Raw genomic sequence first — 7,356 nt, forward strand, 5'->3', positions numbered from 1 at the left:
TATTTAAAAAAAAATAAAAATAAAAAAAAAATAAAGACTACCAGAATGTAAAAAGAGAAGGCAATTAAGGAACATAAGGTCTTTCTGATTGTGCCTTATCTATAATCCAGATATTAATCTTCAAAAATCCTAAACTGTTAAATGGTATGAGATGTTTTTTGGGTATGGAAATATCTAATAAATACGAACCAAGAAAATGCTTACAAAATTCCATGGCATTTAAACTTGTTTGGTAATAACTAGAAACCAATTTGTGCAACAGCCTATATAAATAATCTTCAAGGATCAAGTGGTAAAAATTAAATATGAATCACAGATGCATGGTTACATGATGAACTTTGATTTGATTTAAATAAGTCAGAACATCTAGAGGCAAAGCACTTTAAAAAAAAAAAAAAGCCACACCTCAGCAATAAAAACCAGACAGGTAGGAGTTTGGCTCAAAATTGTCAGTCATTATGACACTCTGAGAAGCAAGACCATGGAATCTGAGAAAATGCAGGTCTTTTCATAAGATCTCAGTTCTTAGAAGTTCATTATTTAATGAAGGCAAAAAAAGAACTTATAATTTATAATAAAGTTCATAGGACAAGAGCTCAATAGTGAAGAGCTGATCACCCTTTGATCATCTGGTTCTTTGATGTCTCACTGGACGTATCCAAATCCTTCAGACTCGAGCAGTGAGCCTCAACCTTTCCCCAACAAGGACTTCTTTATACATCCCTGGCCAAATTTCATGATTTTCATGATTGTATATCAAATTAATTTCATTTATAAATTACAGATTAATTTCCCACTTCTCTTTATTAATCAAAGGCATCTATAATCATCCACTAGAGTTTCTAAGCAGGTTGAGATAACCAGGGAAGTCTCCTGCTTTAGATGGATGGAGGGAACCTGTCCCTCCCATACTGAGACACAGCAGGCCTACTGCATTTTGAGGGTAACTGGGTGTTTCTAAGCCCCCCTGTAGCAAAGAAGGAATCATGTTTTTTGCCAACCAGGAGTCGAAAGGCAGAGGGTCCTCAAGTTACTCCGTTGGCTCTTTGTCTCCTGAAATAATAGTGTCATATTAATTGCTAAAATAGTCCTAAATTACTATTCACACACAATAAGAGAACGCAATGGCTTCTGAACTTCTCTCTACTCCTGCTTAAATCAGGGGTCAAGCAAACTATGGCCAATGGGCCATATCTAGTCCACCACATGCTTTTGTACTGCCTGCGAGCTAAGAATGGTTTATAAGCAAGTTTATACGTTCACCTCATGGTCTCTCTCCTCCAGGCAAGGAAGGCTGGTGCTCCACAGGCTCTCTCTGCTATGTTAATGTTTGTTTACTAGTCAGCAGAAGCAGCCTTCTCTCGCTAAAGAGCTTCCTCATGTGTACCCACAAACTCAAAGACTTGAAGGAGTCAAAAGATAACTGCCATATAAGCCATTGTTGCTGAAACTATTCTGAGACAAAGACAGAAATAAGGCCTGCAGTTGCATATGAATTTTAAAAGAACCTTTTCGTCCACTTAGACTTCAAGATGGCAGAGGGAGTGGAATGGCTGACCAAACGAACAGACAGTCACTCTCTGACAAAATAAGAGTAAGAATGGGAAATGCGGAGGTGAGCTGGGTGGGCTGTGGTCCCAGCACCTGGCCTCCTCACACGCATTCCCCACCACCTGGCCCTGCAACAGGTCAGAATTGGAGCTCCTCCATGAATCCTGCCTGCTGGAAGGCCAAGGTGATATCAAAGAACACCAACAGGATTTCTCTCCCATCACTCAGATTAGGAGGTTCTGATATTACTTTCTATCCCCTCCTATGGGTGACGTTTCTTGAAAAACTTCTAATTTATACATAAGTAGTTTTGTAAAATTATTATTGAGAACCTGAAAAAAGCTTTAGTAGATAAGCACAAAAATGTTCATGATTTATGTAAATAGGGACTGAAAGTAGAGCAAGTCACAAACATATTCTTTGGGCTACTACTCCTCCATTACTCCTTCATCTAAGGAAAATGATCCCCCTGAGGGCATTTAAACCTACAAAATTGTAAAACATTCTTTTCAAAGGATAGAAAAAGACTGTTAGCACATAATACTAGGTACTCAACAAATACCTGAATTTAGTACTACATGTCCAGATCTCTCTCTCACACACGCAGTCCTAGCTGTAAATCCAGCTAGCAAAACAGCATATAGGCAATTCAAAGTTAACCTGGCAAGTGCCTGCTCAAAAAGCAGGAGTTCTCTGTATCAAACCAAACTCTAAACTGTCTGTACTGTCACAAACAAAGGAAGATTTGGAGGAAAGTTCAAACTCATTTTAAAGACTGTAAAACAGTCATTCCCATCAGAGAGATGCTGTGGTTACTTTGGAACTGCCTAGGAAGTATGGGCCTTGGTCTGTGCTCAGAGCCTCTTGGGGAAGAAGCACATGGGTATAAGCACGTGAGTACCCAATCTTGGAGGGTAATTTAATTTAACAAGGACTGGACTGGGATCCTGCCCACATCCCACTCACTTCAGCCAGCACTGCTGGCCTGCACACTGGGGACTGGGCGCAAGACAAGCGTTCAAGAACATAAGTCATCATGTTAAGGCATCCAGGTGACCCAAGAGTAAGATTAACTCAAGACCTTCAAAACACTTCTAGATTATACATACTTTTATTTTTAATACTTCATTTTGCATATGTAAACTTCCCTATAATCACTCATCTGTTATAAAAAGATCAACGGAAGGATTCCATTGGGTCGCCTGCAAACAAATACCGGGGAAAAACCATCTCTGGCATTTGGGTGGTATGTTGGTCTAAACCAGACGATTAAACATAAGTGAATATAAATATAGTGAAGCGCCATGGGCCAGACCACCCAGGTGACATTTATTTTATTTATTTACTCAAGAAATATCCAAGCATGTTGTGGTTAAACAACAAATACAGTGGATTATAAATTCAAGGCTGACACCACTGGGGGAATGTAAATTGGAACAACCCCTTTGGAAAATAGGCATTAGCCAGTAAAGCTGAAGATACCTGCATCTATGATCCAGCCCAATTCCTAACTGCCCCAAACCAGACACAACCCAGATGTCCATCAACAGTAGATGGATAAATAATTTGTGGTATGTTCATAGAAAAATGAACTAACTACAGTTGCAGGCAGCAACATGGATAAATCTTAAAAAGATAATGTTGCAAGAATTTAAACCTAAAAAATTTTATCTATATGACATTGTTCAAAAGAAAAAAGTAGAACCCAAAAGAATACCCACTATTGATTCCATCTGCATAAAGGTTAAAAAAAAAAAGGCAAAACAAAACTATATTATTTAGAGATTTATATTTGAGGTGTTAGAAACTAAAGAAAAGAAAGAAAATGATTCCCATAAAAGTCAAGCTAGTTACCTGGCTAGGTTACCTCTTACGTGGGGGACAGGTTGTCACTGGGAAAGAGTTGGCGGGGAAAGCCTGACCTGCAAGATGGTTACAGTCATGTTTGCTTCAAAATAATTCATTAAATTGTCCATTTATGTTTTCTACCCTTTTCTGTGTTATAATTCACAATAAAAAAGGTTAAATAGAATGTTGATTTCCCAGAATTGAAAACCATTAAAAGTCTGGCTAATCTGGAGAAAGAACACTTCCTCTCTACATGTCACTATTAGCCTGTCAGCTTCATAAGGTCAGGAACCTTATATGCCTTCTATCCCAGTGTTCAGCACAGTACCTTTAGAATGGTCAAAGTCCTCAATAAATGTTTAATAAACAAATCCATAAACTCCCGATACAAATTTTGTTCTAGCTCACCCTTCCTGAAATTACTGATTCGAACTGTGCCCACATTAACACTTTCTGCCTTCCTGCCAGTGAAGCTTTCATAAATAACTAAAGCTACCACCTTAAATGTTAGCTCTGTAAGTTTATACCCAGGCAGCCGTTGCTTCAGCAACTCTCCCTGCCTTCCACTCCCTTGTACGCCTCCTTATAAGCAAAGAAAAGATGAATACACTAGTAGTCCTAGATTATTTTTTTTAGCGGGTAAGTTTTCATTTGCAACTGAGAGTGAAGCCTAGGATTTTAATGATTCAACTGCTTCAAAGTGTTTAAAAAGGGGACGTTTGCCCACAGTCCTGGGAAGCACTATGCCATCAGAGATAATAAAACTTTACAACCAGTTGTAGTTAAAACACGTTACCTGTTGAGGAAAGAAGCGAAATCTCTATGAACAGGGCCAGTCAGTTTTAAAATAATGAATTTCACTTAAAAAATTACTTTGTGCAAATAGACATTTACAAAAATGCTTTAAAAAGTCTAAAAGGATTATACACAAACTGATAAAGATGGCTGTTGCTTCTGGGAAAGATGCTCAAAAGAAGGCTTTAATCTTATCAGTAAAGTTGTAAATTTTTTAAACAAAGACTGATTAATGTATTTCTTGTGATATCGGGGGAAAAAGCATTTTTACTGCACCTTGCCTTAAAATCACAAATGCCAACAGAATCCATCTTTTAAAAATGCTAGAGTTGAGTCAAATGGATATCCTGGACTTATAAACCTGGAGTTACAAACCTGGCTGGTTTTTCACGATATGAACATACATTTATGGCATTCTACTAAAGAATATTAAAAAATCCATACCTGCAGTCAACCAATATGCAAGATGTCAGATGAGAACTCAGCGCAGACACTGGCGTTCAAAAGACTTGGAATGAGGAAAACTGTCTCCCGTTTTATGGGAGAAAGACAAAAATACCAAGCAACTACCTCTCCTCCCCCAAGCGTCAGAAGATGAGTCAGAGCTGGAGGCAGGAACAGGGCCCATGTGTCAAGCTGCCTCGTGCAGGGCTCCTTCCTACCTCCGCCTGCCTGGCAACGCTCTCCGGTCTGCCCAGGTCGGGGTCCCCGCCCCAGCCTCTCCCTGATGTGAACTGTCAGGTGTGTCTGGTAGACAAGGAGAGATTATTCATCTAGGGGAGCCTCATTCCCTGCACTTTTAAAGGGAACCCAAGACTTTGCTCAAGGGAGTGGAGCTTCCAGACAGCCTTGCACAACTTTGCAAAGAATACCGAATGTTCCTTCCCTTCATTTTAAAGAGCAGCAGATAGCATGGAGAAGTTGTGACTTGTTCAGTGTCACTTAACTTTCGTGGCAGAGCTGAGTCCCAAGCATAGAGCTGCCGAGCAACCCACTGGCCCCCGCCTCTTTGACTTTTAATTATCTGTACAGTCCCAGGGGCCAGGCACTCCTTGGAAACTCTATGGGGCAGTTGTACTGTCCTATAGGGTCGCTATGAGTCGGAATCAACTCCACGGCAATGGGTTTGGTTTTATGGGTACAGTCCCAGGGAGGAGGTTCCAACATTTTCCATTATACGTCCTAGTGGCCTCATGAACTAGGAATTCCAGGAACCTCTGGGTTAAAATCTCTTGGTCTATATCCCTTTAAGCTTAGTAAAGAATCAGGAACTAGCTCTTTGCCTCCGTTTTTACATCTGTAAACCGGGACAATACTGCCCTCCACCTACCTCTCTTATAAAACTAATGAACAGCTAACGAGTTAACACATGGAAAATGCCTTCAGGTCCTGCTGGATGTGAAGTACGAGGTGATTTATTTAAAAAAAAAAATTTCCTACACAGTAAAACTGCATTTGTAAGCCACTCCTTCCCTAGCCTCTAGCTTCTGGGATGCCCAATTACCATAAAACTGTGGCTGGTACCAATGGAAACATCCACCTAAATAAAATATAGTTATACAACGCACTTAAGCCAGTTACAGCACCCAACTCCTCTCATATACATACAAACAACAACGCAACTTCGCTTTGAACGAAAGGCACTTAGCAAAAATAAAAAGACCTATGTTAGCACTGTGCACACCAATCTCCCACCGCAGAGAAATACTCAAGTTGAATACTTGGCATCGCTGAAAGTCAAGTTGCTTCCTAAGATAACACAACAGAAATCCTGGAAGATGCAAAAAGGCGCCGTCGGCTCCTGCGGCTCGGAGCGGCTGGCTGCTACCAGCGAGGTAAGGAGGGCAGACAGGCCATGGCGGGGCGGAGCGCCAAGGGGTCAGGAAGGAGGAGAAGAGAGGAGTAGTCCAGGACGCTCGCAAAGGAGCAGAGGACCGGGTACCCGGGGCTGGAGCGTTGGCAACAGAGGGGGAGCAGCAGAGTGGGGACCGAGCGCTGAGGAGGGGACCCTGGGCCTTTCCGGCCCCACCCCCGTTGCCCCGGCGCCCAGAGGATGCAAGAACCTCTGAGGAGCAGGTAGTGGCGCCGGCACAAAGTTTCCCAGAGACGAGGGTCGCGGGGGGCCCCGGCCGCCCGATCACGCCAGCGTCCCGGGGCCCTGCCGGCGCGAGGTCCCGCCCGGTCCACCCCCTCACCCCGGCCTGCGGGCCCCGTACCGCCGCTCCTGGACTCGCTGCTGAGGCTCTGTCCTCCTGCGCGGCTCCCGGCTTCTGCGGGCTGGCTGCCGCGCGCGCCCCTCCTTTTCTCCTCCGCCCGCGCCCGGGGCGGGCCACGCGCACGCTCCCTGCGCCCCACCGCCCCCTCCCGAGGCCGGGAGCTCGGGGCGACGGAGGCGGGGCGTGGCGGGAGAGGCGCGCCGCGGGGAGGGGGGAGCCTGCGGGGGATGCGCGGAGTAGCGGGCGACGCGCGTGCGCGCTGCGCCCTCCGTCGCGGTGCGAACGCGGCTCCAGCGCGCAGTGGCGTTCCCGCGACACCCGCTCCTCCCCGGGAACCCCAGAACCTGGTTGTCTCCTCATCTATCTCACACTCGTGATCCCGCTCTTCCTCCTTCACCGTCTCAAAGCCGGGTATGGGGCGTAGCTTGCAAGAATAGTGTACTAGGGTACTACTTTCTGGAATGTGAGAGAACTAAAGGCAAGAAAACAATACAAATATAAAAAGTGTGAAGAGTGCAGTTAGTGACTAATGAACCGCCTCTCACCGCACTCCCACCGCCTAAGCAACACGGGAGAGCCTAGGAGTTGGGACAGAAGGAAGGGTGAGGGAAAATAAGTCTCATGGCAACTATTGGATGTATTTTGCTTGTATGGGTTTATGGATGGGCAGTTTCTAGTAACTGTGGGAAGCTATATCATTCGAGACTCAAATGTAGATATAGATTATGGCCATCTTTTGCTGCCCATAGACCCCCAAACCACCACCATCACAGGTGCCCATCTGAGTCTCAAAACACCCGATCCACAGCCCATGCCTCCGAGGTAGAGCTGTGGAGTCTCCGGAGCTCAGGCTGGACACATGGATTCCTTGAGTGCTTATTTGCCTGTGTCACCCTAGGGTTTTTGTTTTTTGTTTTTAGGTTTGCCCATCTGTGGCATGAGTAGA

At 44.2% G+C, this 7,356-nt stretch overlaps 1 protein-coding gene across 1 annotated transcript in view; it reads right to left on the reverse strand.

The window, feature by feature from the left end:
• Positions 1-6,474, reverse strand: part of DUSP14 (dual specificity phosphatase 14) — a 15,592-nt gene extending 9,118 nt beyond the window's left edge. The window contains exon 1 of the mRNA XM_023732663.1: positions 6,411-6,474. The gene's annotated coding sequence lies outside the window, so the exon portion shown is untranslated. The remainder of the gene's footprint in view (positions 1-6,410) is intronic.
• Positions 6,475-7,356: the final 882 nt, after the last annotated feature.

The sequence above is a fragment of the Trichechus manatus genome, unplaced genomic scaffold, assembly GCF_000243295.1.
Source record: "Trichechus manatus latirostris isolate Lorelei unplaced genomic scaffold, TriManLat1.0 scaffold00054, whole genome shotgun sequence".
Taxonomy (NCBI): domain Eukaryota; kingdom Metazoa; phylum Chordata; class Mammalia; order Sirenia; family Trichechidae; genus Trichechus; species Trichechus manatus.